This window comes from Dama dama, chromosome 18 (assembly GCF_033118175.1).
Source record: "Dama dama isolate Ldn47 chromosome 18, ASM3311817v1, whole genome shotgun sequence".
NCBI classification, from domain to species: domain Eukaryota; kingdom Metazoa; phylum Chordata; class Mammalia; order Artiodactyla; family Cervidae; genus Dama; species Dama dama.
The window spans coordinates 63,708,736-63,724,464 of NC_083698.1; the positions used below are offsets into that span (position 1 = coordinate 63,708,736).

The following is a 15,729-nucleotide window of genomic DNA, read 5'->3' on the forward strand; positions in this document are numbered from 1 at the left end:
GAATGAATAAATGAATAGTATGCAGAATCTTCCTAACATGGTCTTGCTTGTGTATCTAGAATATGTCCTGTGAACAAAGGATGTCACCTGCCACATCAGTAAACAAAGGATGTTATGCTGGGCTGGAGGAAGCACAAGCTGGAATCAAGATTGCCAGGAGAAATATCAATAACCTCAGATACGCAGATGACACCACCCTTATGGCAGAAAGTAAAGATGAACTAAAGAGCCTCTTGATGAAAGTGAAAGAAGAGAGTGAAAAAGTTGGCTTAAAGCTCAACATTCAGAAAACTAAGATCATGGCATCTGGTCCCATCACTTCATGGCAAATAGATGGGGAAACAGTGGAAACAGTGGCTGACTTTATTTTTCTGGGCTCCAATATCACTGCAGATGGTGATTGCAGCCATGAAATTAAGATGCTTACTCCTTGGAAGGAAAGTTATGACCAACCTAGATAGCATATTAAAAAGCAGAGACATACTTTGTCAACAAAGGTCCGTCTAGTCAAGGCTATGGTTTTTCCAGTGGTCGTGTATGGATGTGAGAGTTGGACTATAAAGAAAGCTGAGCACCCAAGAATTGATGCTTTTGAACTGTGGTGTTGGAGAAGACTCTTGAGAGGCCCTTGGACAGCAAGGAGATCCAATCAGCCAAACCTAAAGGAGATCAGTCCTTGGTGTTCATTGGAAGGACTGATGTTGAAGCTGAAACTCCAATACCTTGGCCACCTGATGTGAAGAGCTGACTCAATGGAAAAGACCCTGATGCTGGGAGGGATTTGGGGCAGGAGGAGAAGGGGATGACAGAGGATGAGATGGTTGGATGGCATCACCGACTCAATGGACATGGGTTTAGGTGAACTCCGGGAGTTGGTAGACAGGGAGGCCTGGCGTGCTGCAGTTCATGGGGTCACAAAGAGTCAGACACGATTGAGTGACTGAACTGAACTGATGGCCATCAAGTCATCAACCACTGTAGCCACCCCCACTGTGGTACAATCTGAAGACAGTCAGGACAGAAAAAGCAGGATACTGACCCTAGATAGTTAAGGTGAATCTCAAAGGAAATATTGCATTGAGCCCAGACTCTTGCATCTTTCCATACATAGAAAAGTGCTAGCTTCATTAACTTGAGATGTCTGGTTTTTCTTTAATCTTTTCATGTTCCAACTCTCAGCTTTTTTTTTTTTTTTTTTTTTTTGCCCAAACTCCTATATATCCTGGCTCCTCCCTTATTTCTTCTCAACAGTCCATAGAGCTATCTGAGAGGCTGTCTCTTGGACTTAAGTCCTCAGTCTGTCTTCTGAATAAAACATAATTCTCAACTTTTAGGTTGTGGATTTTTTTTCACTCAACAGTTCTGTGCACACACACTCTTGCTCCACCACATCCTCATCCCCCAATTCTTTAAGTTCCTAATATAGAATGTCTTGTAGTTTCACAACTCGGTTGTTCATAGACTTTGGCCTTTCTTTGGTTGGGTTGTTTCTTCTGCCTGGAATTCTAATACTTGTTTATTAACCTGTCCATGCCTTAACCTGGCACTGATCTTAATAATAAGAGGTAAGATGCTGCCATCTTGGGAAAATCTTTCCTGGCTAACTCACACCAGTTTAGGTATGGTTTCCTAGCCTCTCTATAAACTTTATAAAGGCCTGAGTTAGGGCCATGATCATATTAGGACTTAAATTGTTGGCCTTTGCAATCTCTAGATGTGAGCTCCTTGGGGAGAGAGCTCCTGTTTTCTCACCTCTGTTGTCGTAGCAACAAACAGCCTATCTTACATACAGCTCAGCTTCCATCGAAGTAATACATTATTTGAAAGAAAGCTCTTTCAAATGGCCTACATTCCCTTTCTGGACTCACTGAAATTTCAAAAGAGGTCTTCATGGCAACATAGGCAGTATTGATGGCCCACACCTTGGTCCTTTATGCTTCTACACCATAGGACAAAACGTGCTCTCCCTCCAGTTTTCTGAATCCCCAAAGAGTAAAGAATGAAGCCTAGGGAACAACCATGGCTTGTTGTCAGTGATTCTGCTAATCAAGTTCCTGCTCATTCTCAGGCCAAGGGGTGAATGTGTGAACCAACATAAGCTGCTCAGAGGCTCTGAGCCTGGAGAATGCAAGTTGAGGAGAAACTATTAAGAGAAATGGTTAGAGTTGTTTCACACAAATGGCAGAGCCTAACAGCTACAACAAAAATATTTGCTAATAGGCATTAAGAACTCACTATGTGCCAAGAACTGTTCTAATCACTTTCTTCATGTATATTAACCCATTCAATGCTCAAGACTACCCCATAGGTAAAATCCATCACACCCATTTCCAAAAGGCAAACTGAAATATAGAGAAGCAGGATATAAAAGCAGGCTATCATATCCTGAGGCTTGGGGCCCAACTACACACTTCACTGCCCAGAGGTGCATCCATCCTGTTTCCTTGGTCCCTGAAGATGTCCTGATTCACAGATCCTTCCCAAAGCCCCTTGTTCAGCTCCTTTTTTTTCCATTCAGGGAATTTCTTCATATCTTTCCAATCCCTTTCTTCACCACCCCTCCTACTTTTTCCCTCTAAATTTAGCCAGTTTTGATTCTGTTGCTCACAACAGAATCCTAAGTGATATTTCCATTAAATCCCAGTCTCAAGGGCTGGAGCCAAGGTGGCTGTGAGGTTAACAAAGCTCCACAGGAAATTCTGATACACACCTAGGATGGGAAACAATGACTTTCCAACGATGTTCCCAAACATGGAAAGAATTAACACTTTCCTAGGACTTCTACATGGATTTTGATCCACTCTCACAGTAGCCTTTGAAGAGCCCCCAAAGCCTAACCGTGGCCATTTCTCTCCTCTAACTAGCCCAGATCATCTGCCCAGAACCTCACTTTGACCCACTCTTCCTTGCTGCTGCTTCTCTGACACTGATTCCCTGGCTCTACGTGTGGGCTCTCAACACCCACTTTCAGCCCTGCTTGTATGGATAATGCAACTGGATGTATTGCTTAACTCTGCTCTTACCTGGGGCTTGGTACTCATACTCTGCCATCCTGAAGCCACAGCTCCAGGAATAATAACTTTCCTCCCACTAAGCCGAATACCATGGAGGCCACACTGGCCAGGTTGGCTGGCCAGCCTCTGACCAGGGCAGGAAAATCAAATGTAAAGGGTTTACATGTTTATCCTCCTGATAACTTCCTACAGACAGGCACTTTATTTTAAAAAATACCTTAAAGGTGAGTCAGAGTCTAGGATTCCATCATGGACAGATATTTTATCTTGATACCTAATCTCATGCCCCTCTTGCTTCAAATATACTCTTCCCCTTTCTTTGGTCTTCAGGGCAGATAAGAACCTGAGAACATTCTCCCAAGAAGCATGTTTCCACTACTAGAAACCACCTGATTGCCTATTCTTCCTCACCCTAAATAATCCTTGTTCTTTGAATCTTTCCCAACAGATCCTATTTTCCAATCCTTATTTCATCTTCATTATTCTCCTTGGAACTCTCTTTAAATTCTCCACATACCTCTTAGGCTCAAAGAGCTTGAAGTATGCAATTGAACTGAATTAAATCAAGGGAAAATTAATGCTGCCGATAAATTTCTAGGAGGCAAAAAGATCGGGTGAGTATGCTCGTTTAATTCCTCATTCCTGTTAGCAAATTCCTTCCTTCAAAGCCTAATGGTATTTGGGTTAAGTGGTACTATATGTACTTTGGAAAAGGCAAAGAATGTCCATCAGTCTTATTCTTTTTCCCAGAAGTATTTTTTTTAACTCTCTCCTCCTAGAAATAAAAAATTCAAATGTATTCAATCCAAGTATTCAATTGAATATGCTCAAACTGATGGATAAAATTAATCTGCCTGCAGAAAAAGGGAACATAATTTGGGAGATAGTAGAAATTAAAGATTATTTGGCAAAACATTCTCAATATTGTTTGTATTATAACCTTCCTCTGAAGCTTTTTTACACATATTTTTCTTTCCTAATCATCTCTTCCCCGCAAAATTTCAGTACTACAGATAGACTGTATATCTGCTTCTGTTCTATATGTTTATCTGTGCTTCATAGATTGAAATAGTAAAAATTTTTATGTGCCCCCTCAAGAACCACCCCCCATCTTGGGCCTGATACTGCCTCCATTGAGAACTCATTGTCTGGTGACATCCTCATGGCTTTCAGAATGCTTCTACATGTATTCTTCTACTAGGAAGGTGGACTATGTATTAATATCTTTGCCTCTTATAGGTGAGAAAGCTGTGGTTTGGAGTGATAAGTTAATCTGCTCCCAGTGCTACCCAGGGCTAGCAGCAGATTTGAGGTTGAAACCCAGCTGCAGCTTTCAGGTCCAGTATTCATTTTGCTATATGGTGATGATGCCATAAAATCTAAAAGCCTTTTCTCAATTATTTAAAAAAATTACTTAATTCAGCACTTCTGAAAAACAGCACTTCTGAAATTTCCGCCAAACAATTCCCAATATGGTAATAAGTAAGAGTGAAAGTGTTTTATTCATGTTTGTCCTTGCTTTCAAATTCTTTTTCTGACAAATTATTCCATGTTAAAAATTCTTGAGCTTATGGTGCTTCCAGCAGCTCTGACATTGAGCCACACTCCTGCCTTTCAGGGCTGTGTACCCAAGAGACTGTTTTTGTTCCCTGGGTCAGAGCTTGCCCGGACATTGCTCTTCTTGCACAAAAAGCTTTGTTTTTCTTTCTGACATTTTATTATGAAAATTTTCATATAGACAGAAATGCTGAAAAAAGTTAACAGCCAACACCCATATATGCACTATTTAAATTCTATAATATGTCCTATATATATGTGCTTTATGGTATATCTATTTATTCATCCCTATATCCATCCACTAATCCAAATTTGGTGGGGGGTTGTACTTCATAGTAAGTTGCAGACATAGCACTCTTTCCCCCAAATGGTTTGGGCCTGAAATTAAAGAAGGTGAGCTTAGTTTACATGTTCAGATGATGTTTCCAAATAAATAGATTGTACACACCTTTTAAATTTCCTGCTTATGGAGCACTGGGCCAACTTTTTAAACAGGCTACCATTTCTTGACAGGGAATAAGTGGCCCTGAGGAAGCAGGTAAAAGAACAACTTCTTACTGTAACTGCCTGGGCTTCTTTCACCAATATACAAGTGTTGAACATGAAGGTCAAAATGTTTCTCATAATGGCTTAGGGTCAAATCCATCCTAAACTACAGAACTAAAGTTCTTCTTCTGGCTAACACTTATACAAGTGCTTGGGAAATAGTAGAAATTAAAGACCAATACTTCCCACAGATAAATGCCACTGTTCTGAGTGCTTTGCATGTATTAACTCTTCAAAGTTACTTCTAATACAAGACTAGGGGTCAGGAAACTTTTTCTGGCAAGAATAAGATAGTAACTACTTTAGGCTTTGAGGACCATACAATCTTTCTCCAGGACTCAACAAGGAAGCCTAAAATCAGTCATAGATAATACATAAAGGAAGGAGCATTGCTGTGTTCTAACAAAACTTTATTTACAAAAATAGCTGGCAGACAATTGTTTGCCAATGGCTATTCTAGACTAACACACATTAGAGTCCATTCTTAAAAATCATTTTCAGGACATCTTATAGTTAGCTCAAAACGCCAATGCTTCAAATGACCTTTTTATTTAATGGTGGTCAAATCATCTATTTGCGTTCACGTCCTGCTGTCTCCTACTGCTCAGGGAGGAAAGAATCATTAAGTTTTAATCTATGGCCTACTGATGCCAACTTGAAAAATCAAAGTGAAGGAAGACAGCAAATGGTTGAATTATACTGTTAAACAATCAAAGAATACTGAGACCCTAAGGGACCTGATCTGCATCCTTGAACTGGAAGGTGCTGCTGCACCATCATTAAACACAGACTTTGAGAAGTCATGGAACTTGGAGGATCGCAGCAGAGCAAAGGGACAATCAGAAAAGTGTAATTATAGATGCAGTAGAAATACCCAGGGAGATACAAGAACAATTCATCAAACAATTGATGTGTAATTACCTAGGTGGACACAAGGTGCTGGATGGTAACCAACATGCCTTTGTGGGGCTGTGCCAAGGATATTTAATTTCCTCCCGCAGTAGATGGGGAGATGACACTGGCCCTGTAAATAGGAAGAAGAAAGAGATACTATCACGAAAGCAAAGCTTGCTGTTCTTGCCAACAAGACGGGGAGATATGGTATACTGAGAGCTAATTCCAAGACTGTGGCTTGTCAGAGGACACAGCCAAAGATGATTGATTATCAATGGTGCCAATCAAGCTGGGAACAACAAAAGGAGTGGTAGACTGAGGCAAGGAGGCAGGGCCCAGACAGCATCAGCACTGGACTGGCTTTCGCTGATAAATGAGTTGCCTACAATTCTGAATTGAGAACTACTCAGTGAGCATAGAGTTGATTCACTGAGTGAAGCGACTAGCACTTGGAAAACAGAAATATATTTCAAAGTACTCCTGACATAATGATAATGGATTTATTACTTTTATTAATTCAGAGGTTCATTGAAAGCAAGAGTAAATTTAGCCGGGATTTATGCACATCTACTAGGTAAGCCTTTGTCAAAGCCTTTGACTGTGTGGATCACAACAAATTGTGGAAAATTCTTAAAGAGATGGGAATACCAGACCACCCGACCTGCTTCCTGAGAAATCTGTATGCAGGTCAAGAAACAACAGTTAGAACTGGACATGGAACAACAGACTGGTTCCAAATAAGGAAAGGAGTATGTCAAGGTTGTATATGGTCACCCTGCTTATTTAACTTATATGCACAGTACATCATGAGAAACGCTGGGCTGGAAGAAGCAGAAGCTGGAATCAAGATTGCCAGGAGAAATATAAATAACCTCAGATATGCAGATGACACCACCCTTATGGTAGAAAGCAAAGAAGGACTAAATAGCCTCTTGATGAAAGTGAAAGAGGAGAGTGAAAAAGTTGGCTTAAAACTCAACATTCACAAAACTAAGATCATGGCATCTGGTCCCATCACTTCATGGCAAGTAGATGGGGAAAAAATGGAAACAGTGAGATACTTTATTTTTGGGGGCTCCAAAATCACTGCAGATGGTGAGTGCAGCCATGAAATTAAAGACGCTTACTCCTTGGAAGGAAAGTTATGACAGCCTATTAAAAACCAGAGACATTACTTTGTCAACAAAGGTTTGTCTCGTCATAGCTATGCTTTTGCCAGTTGTCATGGAGTTGCAAAGAGTCAGACACAACTGAGCAACTGAACTGAACTGAACAAGGTAAGGAAAACATCAAAGAAGAGCTGGAGTTCATAAGAATGTATACTGAATATGGATGAACACGAGTACAAATCACCTGACTGGAACTGAATTTGAACATTTTTGTTAATTAGTCGTACAAACATAAGACTGAGAAGAATAGCTTTTTGGGAGAGGAGTGGTGGATGTAGAAAGCCAGGTTAAATTAAGCACTGACCATTCCCCTACAAAGATTCATACTTGGCCCCAGCAACATACGAGGGCATGGGAAAGCTAGACATAGCAAAGAGGAAAGGCAAAGGCAAAATGTTTTTAACGAATGGAAAATAACATCAAGGAGGAAGTACATCTAGAAAAGAAAAGGCAGCCATGGGATGACTTGGCACTGACTTTTAAATTCATGAAAAGTCTAGTCCAATGCTGGGCAAACAGTAAGCATCATCAGGAGAGAAAGTATCTTGATTCTTCTATCTATTCCAGGGTACAGGGGAAGCAGCATGAAACAGAAAGCAGAGAGACTGACTCATTTGAAAAAATGCACACACCCCAATATTTCTGGCAGCACTATTTACAATAGCTGACCCATGGGAACAACCTAAATGTCTACTGACAGATGAATAGATAAAGAAGATATGGTACAGACATAACTGGTACTTAGCCATAAAAAGAATGAAATGATGCCATTGTAGCAACATGGATGGGCCTAGAGATTATCATTTTAAATACTAAGTGAAGTAAGTCAAAAAGATAAAGACAAATACCGTATGGTATTACTTATATATGGAATCTAAAACCATGATTAAAATGAACTTATTTACAAAACAGAAACTGACTCACAGATATAGAAATAAAGCTACGTGACCTAAGGGGAAAGCAAGAGAGGAATAAATTAGAAGCTTGGGATTAACAGAGGCACACTACTATATATAAAATAGATAAACAACAAGGATTTACTGTATAGCCCAAGAACTATATTCAATACCTTTTAATGACCTACAATGGAAAAGACTCTGAAAAAGAATATATATATTATATATTTGTAAAATGGAATAACTTGGCTATACACCAGAAACTAACACAACATTATAAATCAACTATACTTCAATTAAAAAACAGAAAAGAAAGTAGAGGAAGTGAGAACAATGGCTCCAGCAGCAGTCCTCACACTTGAGCGAACATCAGGATGACCAGCAGGGCTTGTTAAGACCCAGATCGTTGGTCTGGGGTGGGCCAGAAAAATCTGCATTTCTGACAGGTTCCCTGGTGATGCTGCTGCTGCTGCTGGTCTTGGGACCACACTTTGAGAATCACTGGGTTAGAAGCCAAGTCCTGGATTTGGACCATCTGAGACTGACTGGCTCTGCCCTTCCTGTGCTCTCTGTCTCATTTCCTCTTGTAAAATGAGACAGATAACAATCACATGGCACTGTTATGAGAAATTACGTATGTGAAACTCTTTAACCCAGCGCTCGGTGTCCAGTAAGTCACTCATATGTGTTAGCACTCATTACTATGGAAAGATGGACAGCAGTAAATTATCAGGCAATATCCTTTACAGTCGCCACAGTCAAATCTGCATGGTCTGAGACGTGTTTTTCTTTTCCATGTGTTTTTCTTTTTTTCCAAACATCTCACTGCTTGGTTAGCCAGACCACACTACTCTAGGAAACATGGCTTGCTCGGGACAAAGTGTAACTGCCTTTATGAGCATTATTTCTCAGTTAATGTTTAACCAGATGAGTCAAATGTGAAGCATGTCTTTAAAGTCTCACTTGTGCATCCATTGCTATGTACCTACCCCAGACAGTCCTGGCCACACCTGAAATTCTGATGGACCTGACCTGAGTCACAGAGCAGACATACTGTCTAGAGAGCTATTGGTATGGGGGCATTTGCTCTCTGTTTGGGTGAGTAAGGTTGGTCCGAAAAAACCCTCATAACCACCATGCCCTCAGTCTGGACCACACCTCTCCTGCCCCCATCTGTGAGTGATGCTATCTTTGGTCACAGCTATCACAGACTAAGTGGAGATGACAGAATCCATGACGCTGTCAGTTATCCCCTTATAAAAAACAAACCAAAACAAAACACTAACTACACAATGTGGGCTTCCTAGGTGGTGCTAGTGGTAAGAGAACCTGCCTGCTAGTGAAGGAGATCTAAGATGTGCGTTTAATCCTGGGTCGGGAAAATTCCCTGGAGGAGGACGTGGCAACCCACTCCAGTATCCTTGCCTGGAAAATCCCATGGACTGAGGAGCCTGGTGGGCTACAGTTCATGGGGTCGCAAAGAGTCAGATACAAATGAAGTGACTTAGCATGCATGCACACAATGTAGTAATTCATCTCTAGTAGTAGCTTCTCAGGGTTACCCTGATAGCTCAGCAGTGAAGAATCTGCCTGCAGTGCAGATGCAGGTTTGAGCCCTCGGTCAGGAAGATGCCCTGGAGAAGGAAATGGCAATCCACTCCAGTATTCCAGTCTGGGAAATCCCATGGACAGAGAAGCCTAGCTGGCTACAGTCCATGGGGTTGCAAAAGAGTTGGACATGAGGAAGGACTAAAACAAGTAACTTCTTAAGAAATGTTACAAATTATCAATCACTGTTAACTCTTCTTCATTTTCCTTATCCTGTTTTAAGTGGAAAAAAGCTTCCACTTTTGTCTCAGTTCATACCCACCTTACATGGATATTCCTTGGCAGCCCTCTCCAGTTTAGTCATCTGTCCCCTGGACTCAGAGCTCCTGAGCCTCTAAATTCTATAGCGGGTTGTCCTCAAGAGCCCATATCCTCTGCTCACGCCATCACCTTGGAAATGAATAAATATTTTCTAGGTGCAAGTGTGCAAAGTCTATGCCCTATTAGAAGAAATTCAAAATATTCCAAAGAGAGTAAATTTGGAGGGAAGGTCATGTATTTTGGTAGATGGCATCACCTGCTAATAAAAAAGAAGTCTTTTATTTAAAGAAGTGCAAACTCTTGGTTCTAACTTTATAAAACAATAAAACTCATATGTCTAAAAAATTTTAAAACATTAGTTTTATGAGAAGGTTTTCCCCCTTTACAACAGTGGGTCTACAAGCCAAGCAAGCCTAGCTCAGGATAAAATCACATCAAGCAAAAAGCCTTACTGTGTTAGGGAGTGAGATGAAAGTCTGAAAGGAATAATGATGGCAAGAGCCCTTTATTCTAGGTTGTGTCAATATTAAGGAGGAAAAAAGAGACTCGTGGAGAAAGTCTAGGATGAAAAAAAAAAGAGAAATATTTCTGACCAGGGAAGGAATAGCCTTCTGATTACTACACATAAAGCCAATTAAAAGGTAATGGAATTGGTTTTTGTTTGTGGCTTATAGAGTCAATCTTATTACATTAAAGACATAGCTTATCTTGATGTCTTGAATCAGTAGACTTTTCTTGTTCCCTCTGATGCACATTTGCTCAAAAACACTTATTTTCAATGAATAGAAAAAGAAAGTGGGGAGAATGGTAGAATATTAGAAAACCTCTCTCAGTTTATTTTAAATCTGTGATTTGAAATGTACTGGGTTAGTTGAGAATGATACAGCCAATCAATATGGCTGGTTAAGATCTTCCAGACATGCCCAAGACAAGATAAATACCTAAAGCTACAAGACTGTGAGACTGTGAAATCTAGTTATGGTGAATCAAAAATTTTAAAGTTTAATGATAAAGTAAAATGCTTTTGCGGGCTTAAAAGAACAGTTTTTACAAATAACGTAGAAGAGATTAAATGTGTAGCTATTTACAAACACTAAAAACTAGAGAAAATGCACAGAAAAGGAGAAGGGGCACAAAAGGTAATATTTAAAAAGTGAATACAAATCACTAGGAGGTAAAATACGGGATTACTGCTAAACATTTAAGATAGATCACTGTCCTCCATATTTGGCTTAACTTCTGATAATCAAGGAAAAAAACTGGTTCTGATCATAAATGCTAGAAACCTCAGTTCTAGAATTCACTGTTGCATTAAAATATTTTTTGCAAAATAGATTATTCTATGGTAAGGGAGAGGGGGAGTAAAGCTGCATAAAATGGAGAACAATTTGAAATGATAGTATGTAATTTATTTCCCTTTTTTGAAACTGCCTTTTAGAATCCCATATTCACTACAGCAATTTAAAAAAAAAAGAATGACACAAGACACCAAATCATTTATAGTCACAAAAGAATTTCTACATATTTTGTATTCTTCATGTAATTCCAGAGGAACTTGACTTGACTTTAGTCATACAAGTAAATCTTAACACTTTGGCCTTTTGGAAAGGTCAAAAAGAAATTTAGAATGTTCCAGGCAAAAATATTAGTCCGTGCTTACGTAAGAACCTTAACAACAGCCAAAAGTCCAACTGACTCCCCTAATAACAGCATTGAGTAAATCTGATATGCTATTAGTAATAGTCTGAGAGTTCTAAATTCCTTAAGTTAGTAGTCTCTTTTTTTCATCATTTTACCATATATTTACTGACTGCCCACTGCTGCTTGGCTCTGGGCTCAATACTAGGGAAGTACCCATGATTAAGATTAGTGATGTCCCTAGTGTTTGTATTCTTCTGAAAGAGATGTACAGACAACAAGGAAACAGTTAAATATGATCAAAAGTGTACTACAGATTGTATTAACTATATAAACAAAACAAACTGGGTGATGTGAGAGAGAAGATCTGTCGGTACTAATTCTTAGGGGGTTCAAGGAGGGCTTCAGTTATTAGGTAAAGTTTGATTTGAAATCTGGACAGGTAGAAAACTCAAGGACAAGAATTTCAGGCAAAGGGCAAATGCAAAGGCCCTGTGGCAGGGGCACTGTGGTCTGTTTGATGGACAGGAGCAAGAACTAATGGGGCTGCAAGGCAGTGCACTCAGAGAATGGTGGTGCAGACAGGACTCTGAGGAAGGCAGGAGCCACACCAGGGCTCAGAGGCAGGGTGAGAAGTCTTCCTTTTAAGAGTGAAGGGAAGCTATTGGGTTTATATCTAACAGTGATGGTTTGGGCTCCGGTTTGAAGAATGGTGTGTGTGTGTTTGTGTGTGTATCTGTGTACCAGGAAGAGTGGCAACAGTGGAAGCAGGGATATGAAGCTGGAGGCTGCTGAGTGGCAATAATCCAGGTAAGGGGGATTTCTCTGGTGGCCCAATGGCTTAGACTCTGTGCTCCCAATGCAGCGGGCTGGGGTTTGATCCCTGATCAGGGAACTAGATCCCACATGCCACAACTAAGAGTCTGCAAACTGCAGCTTAGACCCAGTGCAGTCAAATGAATAGATTTAAAAAATAATCCAGGTAAGAAATGATGATGAGCCAAACCACAGGGCAGTCCTGGCGACAGAGAACAGTGACAGATGCCAAATATATTTGGAGGCAAAATCGAAGCTTGCTACGAGAAAAACAGGCATCCAGGTCTCTGAAGTTAGGTGCCGTTTAATGGAGTGGGGTCCAAGGACAAAGTTGTTCTTTGTCCTTGTTCAAAGTTCTCCCTTGACCATTAGACTAGAGAAGGCCTGTAGGACATTTACCTGAAAAGATCAAGTAGGCAGATGGAGCGAGGTGTTTGGAGCCCACGGGAGAGGTCTCAGCTAGAGACACACATTTGAGAGTCAATATTCTGCACAATTCCTGGCAGACCACCCAGGTACCCGTTTGGTAATTAATAAATGCTTAGGAGATGACTGGTTGACAATTGACAGAAAGGGGAAGTGAAATTTTGCATCCTGGAAGATGTTTTGAATCTCCTGGCATGGAGATTCAGACTTATGCTGGTAGAGACGGCCAGGTACTGGGATGCTCAATAAATATTAATTTACTGCAATAAATCTCAAGAAAGCAATGGACTGTTATTTTAGAAACTAACCCTACCCGACTCAATCGGGTCGTTCAGCTTGTACTCTGCCCCTCATCCTCAGTATCTTTTTACCTTGAGGCTTAATCCCTGACCCAGGCACCTTGCTTTGTTCTTGATCACTGCCTTTCTTGCCTTCACATCCAGCAAATACTGTCCTTGCTCTATGTCCCTAATGACTCTCTCAGAACTTGCTCTTCACAGATTTGTGAATCTGCCAGGAGTCAACAGCGAGTATTCACGGTGTGCCAGGCACCATTCTAGATGCTTGACGCATAGATCCCACTTAGAACGCCCTGCAAAGTAGCTGTTTGCCCTGCGGGTAGACCTTAATCCCTTGGAGAGAGTAGGTGTTTGGCTCTAACTCAAGTAGCTGGAAAGTGGTAGAACAAGGATTGCAGACAAGTTCAAGTGACTCTGCAGCCAGGCTCCCCTTCCTGGGTGTGCAAAGCTCATCGGCTTTCGCCTGCTGAATCAGTCTGTACCCTTGATCTGCTCCTTCTCCAACAAAGTCCACTGGTGGTCAGTGTTCATCGAGAGCCACCAAGCATGCAAGTCAGGTAGGCCTGTGTCTGTACGCTTGAACAAGAGTGTTTCATGACTTGGCACCTGCAGACTCACTTGCTGCTCTAATGTGGAATTTATTGCATTCCTCCAGTGGGAGGACCCAGAGCTGAGAGAGACCCACAGCCTGGGAGGTTATTAGTCATCAGAGAAACAAAAGAGATGGAGTATGTTGGAGCAACACGGCTGGGGTGACTTGCCAGGGACAAGGTGGCTGACAGGAGCAGGGTTTTCAAAAGAAACAGCTTTTATGGCTTTATGTAAATGTGTTAATAAAGCTTCCGTCTCTCTGGCCACACACTCAAGCTAAAAGGCTTTCTGTCTTCATTAGGCACGTCCCCTGAGCACACAGGTGTACTACAAGGCACAGAGCTGCTCAAGCATCCTCTGCCCAGAAGCAATGGTTTCACCAGCATCCAAGAGGGGCCTTCACTAGGAGGAGGCCAAGTCCTGGGAGACTGAGCAGTGTGTGCAGGAATTATTTGCGCGGACAGACAGAGGGCCCTGGAGCTACGCTGACGCTCACCTCAGCGGCACCTGTCGCTGCAGCGCACTCGGCCCTTTATCGCCCGACACCTGCCTGGCTGGATGGGCCCCGGGCCCCCTGCTGAGGAAATAGAGCCGATGAACGTCCATTTCGCGTTAGGTTTCCGGGCAGAAACGAGATATGGAATTCCTAGGGGCAGAGTTACCTAGGAATCCAGCATCCACCAGACATAACTTATTAATGAATCAGACTGATAACTGTCAAAAGGTGAAAAGCTTGATTTAGAAGACAAGAGAGAAGGAAGAAAACAGCTGCACATGAGCCATATCCTTCAGTCATAGCAGATGGCGGTGGCTTGTGGCTTGCGGCACACAGTTCTGCTATGCCAAGGCCTCTGGGCACTCCCTTCTGATGCAAGTGTGACATTAAAGAGATAGGCAGTGGACCCCCGGCCCACTGGATGTCTGAAGAGTTTCAGCGGAACTCTGTGAAGAGCCTTCATGAAGCTAATCTGAATCCACCCATCTCCACTGCTAACATCCTACCTGGATGACAGGATGATGGACATGATTCCAAGATTTTGAGAAACAAAGAAGTGCTTGGACTCTTTCTTTCTTTCTATTCTCTCTCTCTTTCTCTCTTTTATACCCCCCTACACAGATAATATCTTAAATATACCTTTAATTACATACAATTAATAAAACACTCAAGATACCAATAGCCAAGTTCTTTGCTGTATTCCCAACACCTAGATGAAAGTCAGAACAGAGTAGGCTCCCTCTATATTATATATAATACACATATATAAAATAAATGAACAAATGAACATTTACTATCTCCTTGGGTTACAAGTTCTGGTGCCAGACTTTGCCAGTAGACTTTTTATTAATAACTAGGAAGAGACTGTGGGCTTCCCCAGAGGCTCAGTGGGTAAAGAACCTGCCTACAATGCTGGAGACACAGGAGACTAGGGTTCAATCCCTGGGTCACAAAGATCTCCTAGAGGAGGGCATAGCAACCAATTCCAGTATTCTTGCCTGGAGAATTCCATGGACAGAGGAACCTGGCGGGCTACAGTCCAAAGGGTCACAAAGAGTCGGTGCAACTGAGAGAGTGAGGAAGAGACTTCCGTTGAATTCTAATTTCACAAACATTCTTTTCATAGAAACATTTAAAGTTCTCTAACTCCCTATACATGGTTATATTTTTTTCTGATGGCAAAATACTAACTGTAAAGCAGGTTTGAAGGAATTTTTAATAACTTGTTTCTTAATGCCCACCCATAATACCCTAATTAAAACTTCTCATTAAAAATTTTGTTATTTATCCCAATCTTTTCTTATTTGGATATTATTGAAAAACCAAGGGACATCAGTCAGCAGAGTAAGTGACAGACAAGACCATACCACCAAATAAAGATCTGACCTCATTCTGAATTTTTCCTTTCAGATCAAATATTTTCTCCTCCCAAGCGGTATTCCTGGGATGAGAATGTTCACTCTATTAAAATTCAGGCTACTTGATGAACTTCAGTGCCCTTCCACAGAAGTAAAACTT

At 41.2% G+C, this 15,729-nt stretch overlaps 1 protein-coding gene across 1 annotated transcript in view; it reads right to left on the reverse strand.

Annotated features, from left to right (window-relative positions):
* The window catches only part of CHN2 (chimerin 2), a 325,755-nt gene that overhangs the window by 140,940 nt on the left and 169,086 nt on the right, over positions 1–15,729 (reverse strand). The gene's annotated exons all lie outside the window — the stretch shown is intronic.